The 14,266-nt window shown below is 45.3% G+C and overlaps 1 protein-coding gene across 5 annotated transcripts in view; it reads left to right on the top strand.

The window, feature by feature from the left end:
- Window positions 1–2,209: 2,209 nt before the first annotated feature.
- tmem39a (transmembrane protein 39A) overlaps window positions 2,210–14,266 on the top strand; it is a 99,159-nt gene continuing 87,102 nt past the window's right edge. For 3 of the 5 annotated variants that reach the window (XM_072513732.1, XM_072513733.1, XM_072513734.1), the window contains exon 1: window positions 2,243–2,450. The gene's annotated coding sequence lies outside the window, so the exon portion shown is untranslated. Of the gene's footprint in view, window positions 2,451–3,993; window positions 4,017–14,266 lie in introns of those variants that run through there. The other 2 variants (XM_072513736.1, XM_072513735.1) reach the window with 2 other exon arrangements.

Raw genomic sequence — 14,266 nt, 5'->3', positions numbered from 1 at the left:
ATTTTCTTCTGTGCCTCTCGCCTGACCTTCCCATTCAGGCTGGGTAAGATCCAGGCAGAACAGCTGTCCACTAGACTCAATGTCAAAGTCCAGCTCCATTGGATTGAAGAAGGGCACATCTTTTTTTGCAGCACTAGTTGCCGTGAACCAGGTAAATAGAAGGTAAATAAAAGGCGCCTTTGAAATTGATAGGCCAAGGAGAAGATAACTGTTTGCGGTAAGTGGATAGGATTTTGAGGGTAGGAGGATCAGAGATCAGGTCTGGCTTGCAGTGGGGGAGGGGAGAAGTCCAGTCTGGGGGATGTTTTGTTATGCTTTTGACGTAGCATAAGCTGCTTCCTTGATGTGCACTCTGACAAAGGAAGGTTCAGACTTGGAGATAGCTTTAACACGTTTATTAAACTATTAACAATTCTCTTACTTGGCTTCGACTCTACTGTTAATCCTTCTATAGCTACTCAGACTGACAAACCAGTCTGCTACAATCCACGTGGTGGGTGTGATGTTCAATCAACCCTTTATCTGTATTCACTGAGTGTCTCCACTGGAAAGAGCCTGAGCATGTGTGATGTGTCCTTTTATATGGGTTGGTGTAATGACCTCCTGTGGTAGTGTCACCTGTGTGTATCGTGACTGCCCATTGGTCGCGTCCTATCTTACTGACCTATTGGTTGACTGTCTGTGTGTCATGTCTCTGATGTTCCCTCTAGTGTCTTGCTAGGTGTAGTGTATGTATATTAACCCTTTGTGTACTTAGTGATGTATATCACCACAGGGGAGATCCCATTGGGAGTTGGGGAATAACATGGAGGGGTGGTTAGTGGGGGGTGGGGTAGTCAGCAGGTGGGGAAAGTCCCCACAGGGCGAGGAGGGTTGGAGAAAGAGTTTTTTTTTTGGGGGGGGGGGGGGGGGGGGGGGGGGGGGGGAGGGCTCAGTCTAAATCCTTTACAATAGTTACCCAGAATTGAGAAAAGGTTTCAATTCTCCTAACTATTGCTGTAACACAGCCGGAACCATCAAAGTTTGAGAATTAAATCGCATTTTTGGATGGCTCCCAGTGCAGGGCAATTACCCAGCGGAAGTTTGCACTTCTGGGCAATTGACATGTAAACTCTTACTTGGGGAGTTCAGAGAAGAATTCCCCAGTGCACCTCTGGGGTACCCCCTAAATCTGATGCTGGGGAGCTCAGAGGTTATGGCACAGTCATTTTGACATAGAGCATGACTTTGGTATCCAGGATACGATTTAAATTGTGCATATGATACAATATTTGGAAGTATTGCGCACTGTGAGGAAGAAAGCACTAAGTTTTAAGAGGATCTAGACTGGTGGACCCGACAGCTGAAATGTAATGCAGAGAACTGTGGTGGCAACATTGGAGAAGCTGAGACTGAGCTCTTTCATGAAGTGAAGATTAAGAGGAGATTTGATAGAGTGGTGCGGGATGTGGGCAGAGTCGAGAGGGAGTCTTTTTCCCCATTGGCAGAGGGGATGTGACCCACTGGACACCGATGCAAGATGTTTAGCAAAAGAAGCATCAGTGACATCAGGATCTGGAATGGAGCCCCATGAAGGCAGATCCAACTGTGGCTTTCAAGAGGGAATTGGATAATTAACTGGACAGGGCTGACGCCTCCTCCTTTTATAAATTTAGAGTACCCACTTAATTTTTTCCAATTAAGGGGCACTTCAGCTTGGCCAATTCACCTACATCATTGGGTTGTGCGGGTGAGACCCACGCAGACACGGGGAAAATGTGCAAACTCCACACAAACAGTGACCCAGGGCCGGGATCGCCTGAGCCATTCTACTCCATGCTGTCAGACCTGCTGAGCCGCATTTCCAACCAGCTGCACTGTTGCTTTTTGAGAATAAGCGGCTGAGCACGTTTGTGCCCGGGCTTCGCGCGAGCGGGCCCTAGCGCGCGCAACCTCATTATTCAAACCCTCCACGAGGCGGAACGGTTCCCCGAGAGGGCGGAAACGCCGCTCGCGCACAGACCATCTCAGACCTCCGGGAGGCACACCTGCCAATCAGCCTATAGCCCCGCCCACGGGAGCCCCTTCTGCTTTGGTGCTGCTTCCGCTGTACTCGAATCCGCTGGAGGGTGAAACACAAACTTAACTGCCGGAAGCGTACGCTGATCATCGGAGGATCAGCCAACAGTCGTGCGGAGGACGCTGTCGGTCATCGTGTTTCCACCAATCAACGTGGGCGTTATGGGCGGGACGTCCGCTATTAAGTTTGGTGGTAGTGCAGCTTAGGGACCGCCACGTCGTCCAGCTGATCGGTCTGTGGTTGAATTTAAACAATTTTTGGGAGGAGGGGGCGGTATCAAACTAATGTAATTTTTCCCCCTTTAGGAGGCTAATGTTTTCGTTTTGATTGACTACTCTTACGGTCTCGAGCTGATCTTAGCGAAACGGTCTCATTCCCGGAACATTGATGTGTAAGTGTCTGCAGAGCAGTTCTGTGCTGCATGGTCTCAATGTGTTTAAAATATCAAAGAACATTCTTGCAAACTTTCAGTGCTTCCAGAACTACTATATACGTTATATAAAACTTTACATTCGGGGTCCAGTTACGTATTTTGCTTTTAATGTTTTTGTGGCAATATTGATCTTGCAATTTATTTTATCTTCACCTTCTGAAAAAATTGTTTGCATAAATGCTTATCGACTACTAAATGGTAAAAATATCTGCATCATTATAAGGACATTCTTACTATTCATTACTTTACGTTGTCTAACTATAGTTGGCAGTCACATATCTGCAATTTAAACCTCAAGAATTAAACTAGAAGTAGGTACGTTTCTTCCATAAATGGTGAGTTGAAGATGGTATTGATTTGGAAACTGGATTGTCTATCTAAAATATACCAAAAGGGTGCTAATGGTAGATAGAATTCCCTCTTTCTCTCCCATCCTCCTTCTTTCCCCAGCGACCATATGACCAAAAAGATTTGTGTTGATCCATAAATCATACAAATACAATTGACTTTAACTACAAAAATACATAATTAACACCACCTTTACTTCCCACAAATTGGGAAGGGATCAGGGGATGGTGTGGGGGAGTGAGGATGAAGAGTCACCAGAATGTATTGTTCAAAACTGAAAAGGTTTGAGAAAATAATATATAACAACCAGGAGTTGAATTGAGTATCTCAGCAGAATAAGCTGAGAATGATCACTAAAAGAACACATTTTTAGAAATGTTTATCTATTTCCGTTATTAGAATTATACTTTATTACAAGTTGCTTTTGGTGTGGAGGACTTTTATATACTTTCTTTTCAAAGACTATATCAAAGGATGTAGAAAAAGACCAGGGATGTAGGAATAGAATAGTTGGTAACATTTGAGAGCTAATGCTGGAGCAGACAGGTGGTCTCTTTAATTTCTATAATCCTGTGAAATAATTGAGAAATGCAGCTTGTTTCCTGTCACTTGGTTGCAACATTTATTTTATAATGTATAGTGGTATTTATGTTTGCCTTTAGTAAAGGTGAGTCAGTGTGTGCAAAACGTGAGGGGCCTAAAAATACCTCCCTTGTATGGGTTTGTAGCCAATTATCACAACTGTATTCATAAGTTGGGTTCTGAAAAATGACTGTTCCCTGCATTGTGGTTTATTATTTCCGCACTTGATAATAGGAATTTTGGTTTCATTCAAACTTTTGGTTTGGTTCAGATATGGATTTATCTTTACTGTACTAAAGTTTCACAGGTGCTGGTAAAAGTTTTATTTCAGCCCACTGACCATAATCTAGTGTTAACCATAATTGTCTCGTTATTGAGTCAACACTAAAGTTAGCTGAAATGTATAATTATTGACATTTAATTTCCATTTTGAAGGCATACTCCACCCCAACTTGAAAAACATGGAGTTTAATTCGTGAAATGTGAATCAACAGACACTTAAGCATTTTTTAGATCGGATACCTATTTGTGCTGTACGTTCTCGAGTTCCTCGCATTTGATAAAACTGCCTTGTTGAAGCACTTTGAGCAGCAGGTATGGCAAAATACAAGGCTTAGCATAAAAGAACCACAATGGTTACCATGCAGAAGAAGTTCATTGGACTCCGTGCCGGTGCTGGCATTTTGAAGGAGTAATTCACCTAGTGCCACTCCCTGGTCTTCTCCGCATTTTCCATTTTCAGGCAATCCAATTCCCTCAAGTGCCACAATTGAACCTGTCTCCACCACACTCGGGTAGTGGATTCCAGATCCCAACCACTCACTGCGTTAAAAGGTTTCCCCTCATGTCTCCATGGCTGCTTTTGTCAATTACCTTAAATCTGTGTTCTCTTGTTCTTGATCCTTCCACCAATGGGGCTGCACAGTCGTTAGCACTGCTGCCTCACAGGGCCAGGGACCTGGGTTCAATTTTGGACGTGGGTAACTGTGTGGAGTTTGTACTTTCTTCCTTCCGTGTCTGCCTGGGTTTCCTCCGGGTGCTCTGGTTTCCTCCCACTGTCCAAAGATGTGCAGGTTAGGTGAATTAACCATGAATCTTTCTGCATTCTCTCTAATGCCTTCACATCGTTCCAGAAATATGCCACCAAGAACTGGGCACACTACTGGGGTTGAGACCATATATTTGTCCATTTTTACAAATAACGCAACAAACTCTCAACTAGTACAGTACAATATGCTTCTATATACACAAATACAGAAAAAGAAAGGAGCACACCAACACAGCTGGTTCAGCTTAATCATTAAACTTTGTGCCTCTGTGTTCATATCAGAAAAAATGGTGGACAGATAAAGTAGAGAATTGGAGAAAGGGGAATAAAACCATGAAAGCATTGTAAAATGGTGCACACCTTCACGTGCAGCAATTGCTCATACAGCCAAACAAAATCTAGGTTCTCTCTTTTCTCTCTCCTCTCTCTCCCCTCTCTCCCCTCCCCCCCCCCCCCCCCCCCCCCCCCCCCCCCACACACACACACACGCACACCCAAAAATGACCAGAATTCAGATTTCCGTGCCCTGTTGCTAATGCATACCTTCCCCCAACTCCAATTAAGCGACACATTATAAAGTATTTTTCTCGAGTATGAGACTTGCCTGGCAGGAGCCAGTTAAGGATTCTTTAACCCCCAAATAAAAGAGAAAATGCAGAAACAATCCACAACATTAATTCTAAGAGGATATTTTGCATCTAATCACTAGGTGCAGCACATCCCCAAAATCTGGCATAGTACAGAATGATTATCATTCTACAAAAATATGCAGAGCAGACCAGCTAATATTCATAGATCATCGAGCATAGTAATCGCTTTTGCAGGCATCTCCTCTCATACAGAAAATTAAGGATAACAGGATACCAAAAGGAGCAGGGGATCTGAGGATAAAGCCATAAACACATGGCCCTCTGCTGCATGTCCTGCTCCGTAAGGCAAAACCTAACTCTGTCTCCCAAGACCTCCAAGCAATAAAAGGATGCCCCAGGACAAAGGGGACAACAGGACAAGATGTGGCTAGGCAGTGTACACTTTCTTATACAGGAGCCAGTAAACCAAGGATACTTAAATTATGTCAACTCACTATATAACAGACCTTACTCCACTTAAGAGGCCACTATCATTACCCGTGCAGCCAAGAAAATATAGAAGACCAACCCAGGAAAGGCTAGATATGCAAGGATTAACTATGCTCGTACATCATACCCACTTGTCAAGATAAAAGGCAATGACATAAAATCAGAGATATAGCCACGTGGCAGCAAAATGCAGGATTAATGATGAACTATAGAATAATATAATCATCTAATGGAGGTTAAAAAGGCCAAAGCCATGACGGGATTGTTGAACAACATCCAGGATTCGTCCAGAGTTCTACCAATGCCCCTGCACATCTGCCATTTCATCATCCTGGAGCCCAGGTAATAGGAACCCAAGCTCCGGCGGATGGCGAAGACCCATCCTGCTTGGCCGCCTCCAACCTTGCTTGACAAACATAGAGCACTAGACAACGTAGGGTCAGTGGTCAAGATCCTCAACCGACCCCAGGCTCGAAGACTGGATACAATGTGCTCCGTTGAATTCGGAAAGCCCAAATTTCAAATTGAGATTGTGAAGGCATAGTGGCCTGTTCTCAAATTCAGCCGGGAAATCATCCCCAGCTATCCTCGGGAGACCTGGTGCACTGATATTCCTTCTTGCTCCATCTTCCCGAATCGACCAGGATGTTCAACATATCATGCAGCAGGATTTTCAAGGACTGAAGGTGAGCCCCCACTGAGCAAACTACCCTATTGACTGACCGGATTCTCTTCGCTTCATACATTCTCTGTAGGATATCTCGTAGTTTATCAATATGAGCACCAATAACCTATGCCAGGAAGCAGAGATCGTTCATCTACAACTTTACTCCATAGCAGCCATCATCTCCATGCCAATGGATTGCCGAAAATGCCCACCAGTGAAACCGGCACTGCGAGCCAGGCCTCACCCAGGCTGTCGCTGACTGCCTCAATCAAACAAGGATTATCTTGCCTCTCTTCTCTTTTCTCTCTCCTCTCTCTCCCCCACTGCCAAATCATCAGAATTCAGCCAGGATCTTACACACCAGGATCAAATAATTAGGGGTTGTGCGTCAGGAAAAAAAAAAAAAAGAATTGTAAGATGAGTAATGCCAGAGCTCGTGCAAATGCAGCCCCTCTCGTGCTTGCTTCACGTGACTCCCCATCCTATGCAATTTTAACAACTACCTTCTCACTATCTTGCGTTTATAGTGCTACTTAAAACAGATAACAAGGTACAAGGTAGCGAGGAAGGATCTAAAGAGAGAGCTAAGACGAGCAAGGAGGGGACATGAGAAGTATTTGGCAGGAAGGATCAAGGAAAACCCAAAAGCTTTCTATAGGTATGTCAGGAATAAGCGAATGACTAGGGAAAGAGTAGGACCAGTCAAGGACAGGGATGGGAAGTTGTGTGTAGAGTCTGAAGAGATGGGCGAGATACTAAATGAATATTTTTCGTCAGTATTCACTCAGGAAAAAGATAATGTTGTGGAGGAGAATGCTGAGCTCCAGGTAAATAGATTAGATGGCATTGAGGTACGTAGGGAAGAGGTGTTGGCAATTCTGGACAGGCTGAAAATGGATAAGTCCCCGGGACCTGATGGGATTTATCCTAGGATTCTCTGGGAGGCCAGGGAAGAGATTGTTGGACCATTGGCTTTGATTTTTATGTCATCATTGGATACAGGAATAGTGCCAGAGGACTGGAGGATAGCAAATGTGGTCCCTTTGTTCAAAAAGGGGAGCAGAGACAACCCCGGCAACTATAGACCAGTGAGCCTCACGTCTGTAGTGGGTAAAGTCTTGGAGGGGATTATAAGAGACAAGATTTATAATCATCTAGATAGGAATAATATGATCAGGGATAGTCAGCATGGCTTTGTGAAGGGTAGGTCATGCCTCACAAACCTTATCGAGTTCTTTGAGAAGGTGACTGAACAGGTAGACGAGGGTAGAGCAGTTGATGTGGTGTATATGGATTTCAGCAAAGCGTTTGATAAGGTTCCCCATGGTAGGCTATTGCAGAAAATACGGAGGCTGGGGATTGAGGGTGATTTAGAGATGTGGATCAGAAATTGGCTAGCTGAAAGAAGACAGAGGGTGGTGGTTGATGGGAAATGTTCAGAATGGAGTTCTGTCACAAGTGGAGTACCACAAGGATCTGTTCTGGGGCCGTTGCTGTTTGTCATTTTTATCAATGACCTAGAGGAAGGCGCAGAAGGGTGGGTGAGTAAATTTGCAGACGATACTAAAGTCGGTGGTGTTGTCGATTAGTGTGGAAGGAAGTAGCAGGTTACAGAGGGATATAGATAAGCTGCAGTGCTGGGCTGAGAGGTGGCAAATGGAGTTTAATGTAGAGAAGTGTGAGGTGATTCACTTTGGAAGGAAAAACAGGAATGTGGAATATTTGGCTAATGGAAAAGTTCTTGAAAGTGTGGATGAGCAGAGGGATCTAGGTGTCCGTGTACATAGATCCCTGAAAGTTGCCACCCAGATTGATAGGGTGGTGAAGAAGGCCTATGGAGTGTTGGCCTTTATTGGTAGAGGGATTGAGTTCCGGAGTCAGGAGGTCATGTTGCAGCTGTACAGAACTCTGGTACGGCCGCATTTGGAGTATTGCGTACAGTTCTGGTCACCGCATTATAGGAAGGACGTGGAGGCTTTGGAACGGGTGCAGAGGAGATTTACCAGGATGTTGCCTGGTATGGAGGGAAAATCTTATGAGGAAAGGCTGATGGACTTGAGGTTATTTTCGTTGGAGAGAAGAAGGTTAAGAGGAGACTTAATAGAGGCATACAAAATGAGCAGTGGGTTAGATAGGGTGGACAGTGAGAGCCTTCTCCCGCGGATGGAAATGGCTAGCACGAGGGGACATAGCCTTAAACTGAGGGGTAATAGATATAGGACAGAGGTCAGGGGCAGGTTCTTTACGCAAAGAGTAGTGAGGCCGTGGAATGCCCTACCTGCTACAGTAGTGAACTCGCCAACATTGAGGGCATTTAAAAGTTTATTGGATAAACATATGGATGATAATGGTATAGTGTAGGTTAGATGGCTTTTGTTTCGGTGCAACATCGTGGGCCGAAGGGCCTGTACTGCGCTGTATTGTTCTATGTTCTATAACCTTTCTGAATTCAAGGGCAGGTAAATCTTTTGTAAATTATTTTCGTTCTTTGTAATTTAAAAAATATATAAATCTAAAGTCCCAATTTTTTTTTTCCACTTGAGGGGCAATTTAGTGTGGCCAAGCCACCTGCTTAAGTAATTACTTAATTATAATTTAGTGGGGTACCTAAGCCAGAGATCGGAGAGTGCTGTATTTAGCTTTCAAGTTTATAGTAGAAATCTAGTGCTAGGAAACATATAGCTAACAGAACTTTAAAAAAAAAAAAAATGTTTTTAAATTTAATTTACTAATTAATAACGCAATGTCAATTAGAGGGGTGCAGTGCTCTGACTGTGAGATGTGGAAGGTCCGGGAGGCTTCCAGCGTCCCGGGTGGCTTCATCTGCAGAAAGTGCACCCAACTAGAGCTCCTCACAGACCGCATGGTTCGGTTGGAGCAGCAGCTAGATGCACTTAGGAGCATGCAGGTGGCGGAAAGCGTAATAGATAGCAGTTACATAAATGTGGTCGCACCCAAAGTGCAGGCAGAGAAATCGGTGACCACCAGAAGGGGCAGGCAGTCAGTGCAGGACTCCCCTGTGGTTGTCCCCCTCTCAAACAGGTATACCCCTTTTGGATACTGTCGGGGGGGGGGGGGGGGCGGGGGAGATAGCCTATCAGGGGAAAACAGCAGCAGCCAGAGCAGTGGCATCACGGCTGGCTCTGATGTTAAGCAGGGAGGGTCAAAGCGCAGAAGAGCAATAGTCATAGGGGACTCTATAGTCAGGGGCACAGAAAGGTGCTTCTGTGGACGTGAAAGAGACTCCAGGATGGAATGTTGCCTCCCTGGTGCCAGGGTCCAGGATGTCTCAGAACGGGTCGAGGGCATCCTGAAGGGGGAGGGCAAACAGGCAGAGGTTGTTGTACATATTGGTACTAATGACATAGGCAGGAAGGGGCATGAGGTCCTGCCGCAGGAGTTCAGGGAGCGAGGCAGAAAGTTAAAAGACAGGACCTCTAGGGTTGTAATCTCGGGATTACTCCCTGTGCCACGTGCCAGCGAGGCTAGAAATAGGAAGATAGAGCAGCTAAACACGTGGCTAAACAGCTGGTGTAGGAGGGAGGGTTTCTGTTATCTGGACCACTGGGAGCTCTTCCAGGGCAGGTATGACCTATATAAAAAGGACGGGTTGCATCTAAACTGGAGAGGCATAAATATCCTGGTCGCGAGGTTTGCTAGTGTCACACCGGAGGGTTTAAACTAGTATGGCAGGGGGGTGGGTACCGGAGCATTAGGTCAGAAGGTGAAAGCATTGAGGGAGAACTAGGGAATAGGGCCAGTATGGTTCTGAGGAAGAGCAGACAGGGAGATGTTGCTGAAAACAGTGGGTCTGGTGGCTTGAAGTGCATATGTTTTAATGCAAGAAGTATAACTGGTAAGGCAGATTAACTTGGAGCTTGGATTAGTACTTGGAACTATGATGTTGTTGCCATTACAGAGACCTGGTTGAGGGAAGGACCGGATTGGCAGCTAAACGTTCCAGGATTTATATGTTTCAAGTGGGATAGAGGGGGATGTAAAAGGGGTGGCGGAGTTGCGCTACTGGTTAGGGAGAATATCACAGCTGTACTACGGGAGGACACCTCAGAGGGCAGCGAGGCTATATGGGTAGAGATCAGGAATAAGAAGGGTGCAGTCACAATATTGGGGGTTTACTACAGGCTTCCCAACAGCCAGCGGGAGATAGAGGAGCAGATAGGTAGTCAGATTTTGGAAAGGAGTAAAAGCAACAGGGTTGTTGCGATGGGAGACTTCAACTTCCCCAACATTGACTGGGATTCACTTAGTGCCAGGGGCTTAGACGGGGCAGAGTTTGTAAGGAACATCCAGGAGGGCTTCTTAAAACAATATGTAGATAGTCCAACTAGGGAAGGGGCTGTACTGGACCTGGTATTGGGGAATGAGCCCGGCCAGGTGGTAGAAGTTTTAGTAGGGGAGCATTTCGGGAACAGTGACCACAATTCAGTAAGTTTTAAAGTTCTGGTGGACAAGGATAAGAGTGGTCCGAGAGTGAATGTGCTAAATTGGGGGAAGGCTAATTATAACAATATTAGGCGGGAACTGAAGAACCTAGATTGGCGGCGAATGTTTGAGGGTAAATCAACATTTGACATGTGGGAGGCTTTCAAATGTCAGTTGAAAGTAATTCTGGACCGGCCTGTTCCTGTGCGGAAGAAGGATTAATACAACAAATTTCGGGAACTTTGGATAACGAGAGATATTGTAGGCCTCGTCAAAAAGAAAAAGGAGGCATTTGTCAGGGCTAGAAGGCTGGGAACAGACATAGCCTGTGTGGAATATAAGGAAAGTAGGAAGGCACTTAAGCAAGGAGTCAGGAGAGCTAGAAGGAGTCACGGAAAGCCATTGGCAAATGGGGTTAAAGAAAATCCCAAGACTTTCTACACGTACATTAAAAAAAACAAGAGGGTAGCCAGGGAAAGGGTTGGCCCTCTGAAGGATAGGCAAGGGAATCTATCTGTGGAGCCAGAGGAAATGGGCGAGGTACTAAATGAATACCTTGCATCAGTATTCACCAAAGAGAAGGAATTGGCGGATGTTGAGTCTGGAGAAGGGTGTGTAGATAGCCTGGGTCACATTGAGGTCCAAAAAGACGAGGTGTTGGGCGTCTTGAAAAATATTAAGGTAGATAAGTCCCCAGATCCTGATGGGATCTACCCCAGAATACTGAAGGAGGCTAGAGGGGAAATTGCTGAGGCCTGACAGAAATCTTTGGATCCTCACTGTCTTCAGGTGATGTCCCAGAGGACTGGAGAATAGCCAATGTTGTTCCTTTGCTTAAGAAGGGTAGCAAGGATAATCCAGGGAACTACAGGCCGGTGAGCCTTACGTCAGTGGTAGGGAAATTACTGGAGAGAATTCTTCGAGACAGGATCTACTCTCATTTGGAAGCAAATGGATGTATCAGCGAGAGGCAGCATGGTTTTGTGAAGGGGAGGTTGTGTCTCACTAACTTGAATGAGTTTTTCGAAGAGGTCACAAAGATGATTCATGCAGGTAGGGCAGTGGATGTTGAGTATATGGACTTCAGTAAGGCCTTTGACAAGGTCCCTCATGGTAGACTAGTACAAAAGGTAAAGTCACACGGGATCAGGGGTGAGCTGGCAAGATGGATACAGAACTGGCTAGGTCATAGAAGGCAGAGAGTAGCAGTGGAAGGATGCTTTTCTAATTGGAGGGCTGTGATTAGTGGTGTTCCGCAGAGATCAGTGCTGGGACCTTTGATGTTCATAGTATATATAAATGATTTGGGGGAAAATGTAACTGGTCTGATTAATAAGTTTGCAGACAACACAAAGGTTGGTGGAATTGCAGATAGCGATGAGGACTGTCAGAGGATACAGCAGGATTTAGATCGTTTGGAGACTTGGGCGGAGCGATGGCAGATGGAGTTTAATCCGGACAAATGTGAGGTAATGCATTTTGGAAGGTCTAATTCAGGTAGGGAATATACAGTGAATGGTAGAACCCTCAAGAGTATTGAAGGTCAGAGAGATCTAGGTGTACAGGTCCACAGGTCACGGAAAGGGGCAACACTGGTGGAGAAGGTAGTCAAGAAGGCATACGGCATGCTTACCTTCATTGGCCGGGGCATTGAGTATAAGAATTGGCAAGTCATGTTGCAGCTGTGTAGAACCTTAGTTAGGCCAGACTTGGAGTATAGTGTTCAATTCTGGTCATCACACTACCAGAAGGATGTGGAGGCTTTAGAGAGGGTGCAGAAGCAACTTACCAGGATGTTGCCTGGTATGGAGGGCATTAGCTATGAGGAGCGGTTGAATAAACTTGGTTTGTTCTCACTGGAACGACGGAGGTTGAGGGGTGACCTGATAGAGGTCTACAAAATTGAGGGGCATAGATGGAGTGGATAGTCAGAGGCTTTTTTTCCAGGGTAGAGGGGTCAATTACAAGGGGGCATAGGTTTAAGGTGCGAGGGGCAAGGTTTAGAGGAGATATACGAGGCAAGTCTTTTTTACACCGAGGTTAGTGGGTGCCTGGAACTCGCTGCCGGAGGAGGTGGTGGAAACAGGGAGGATGGTGACATTTAAGGGGCATCTTGACAAATGCATGAATAGGATGGGAGTAGAGGAATACGGACCCAGGAAATGTAGAAGATTTTAGTTTAGACGGACAGCATGGTCGGCATAGGCTTGGGAGGGCCGAATGGCCTGTTCCTGTGCTGGACTTTTCTTTGTACCCTGCACGTCTTTGGGTTGTGGGAGTGAGACCCATGCAGACATGGGAGAATGTACAAACTCCACACTGACAGTGGGCCAGGATCAAACCCGGGTCCTTGGCAGCTAGTTTTTTGTAATTGATGTACCATGTCCAAGGTACACTAAAAAAGAAACACTCAAATGATAACTGGAGCACATCAAATAGTACTTTAGAGCAAGAAAAAATTGGAATGTAATCCAATTTTAGCTCTTGTGTGTGGGGGTAGCACCGGTGAAGAGAATTTCAGGATTGTTGCAGCACAGAAGGAGGCCATTTGGCCCATTTATGTCTGTAATAGTTCTCCAAACACGCAAGATGAGTTAGTGTCATTCTCCTGCCTTTTCCCTGTACATTGTTTCCATTCACTCGATTGACCGTGCCTCAACCACACTTCCAGACAGTGCATGCCAGACCCAAACCACTCGATTTGTGATAGTTTTTCCTCATCACATTTCCGTCTTTTGCAAATCACTTTAAATCTGTGTTCTCTCGTTCTTGATTCTTTTATGAGTGGGAACAGTGTCTCCCTATCTGCTGTACCCAGTCCCCTTTATCAAAACTCCTCTTAGCCTCCAAAGAGAACAGTCCCAACTCTCTAACCTATCTTCATCACTAATGTTGTTTCTTCTCCTTTGAACCATTCTTGTGAACCTCTTCTGCACTCGTCCAATCTGTTCACATCCTTGTAGTTGGAAAAATGTAATGGCCAGGAAGTCAGTGTGCTACAAGTCTGTGTATGAAACCTGCAACATCTATGATGGCTGGTTGTGATATTTGAAAAAAAAAAATCATCTTTTTATTTAAACATCCAAATTGCAATGGTTATATCAGAAAACGGGAGCTGAATCACTTTATTTCATATGTCTATTTTTACTTTAGAATGTGATGATTGCCTGCTCTTTCTGTTGCTGCGTTTCTAGAATTCACTGTGACAAATTGAAGACCTTGTGTTCCGAAGGAATAATGTTTTAGAACATAGAAACATCTGTCCCTCGAGCCTGCTCTCCCTTAATAATCTTTTAGTGTCACAGGTAGGCTTACGTTAACCCTGCAATGTAGTTACTGTGAAAATTCCCTAGTCTCAACACTCCAACGCCTGTTTGGGTACACTGAGGGAGATTTCAGAATGTCCAATTCACCTAACACTCCCGTCATTCGGGACTTGTGGGAGGAAACTAGGACACCCTGAGGAAACCCACCCAGACACTGGGAGAATGTGGCGACTCCAAACAGACAGTGACCCAAGCTGGGAATCGAACCTGAGTCTCTGGCGCTGTGAAGCAACAGTACTAACCACTGTGCTACCATGCCGCCATTCAGTATCTCATGAATA

The sequence above is a fragment of the Scyliorhinus torazame genome, chromosome 8 (assembly GCF_047496885.1).
Source record: "Scyliorhinus torazame isolate Kashiwa2021f chromosome 8, sScyTor2.1, whole genome shotgun sequence".
NCBI classification, from domain to species: Eukaryota; Metazoa; Chordata; class Chondrichthyes; order Carcharhiniformes; family Scyliorhinidae; genus Scyliorhinus; species Scyliorhinus torazame.
This window is presented reverse-complemented; position numbering and strand designations above follow the sequence as displayed.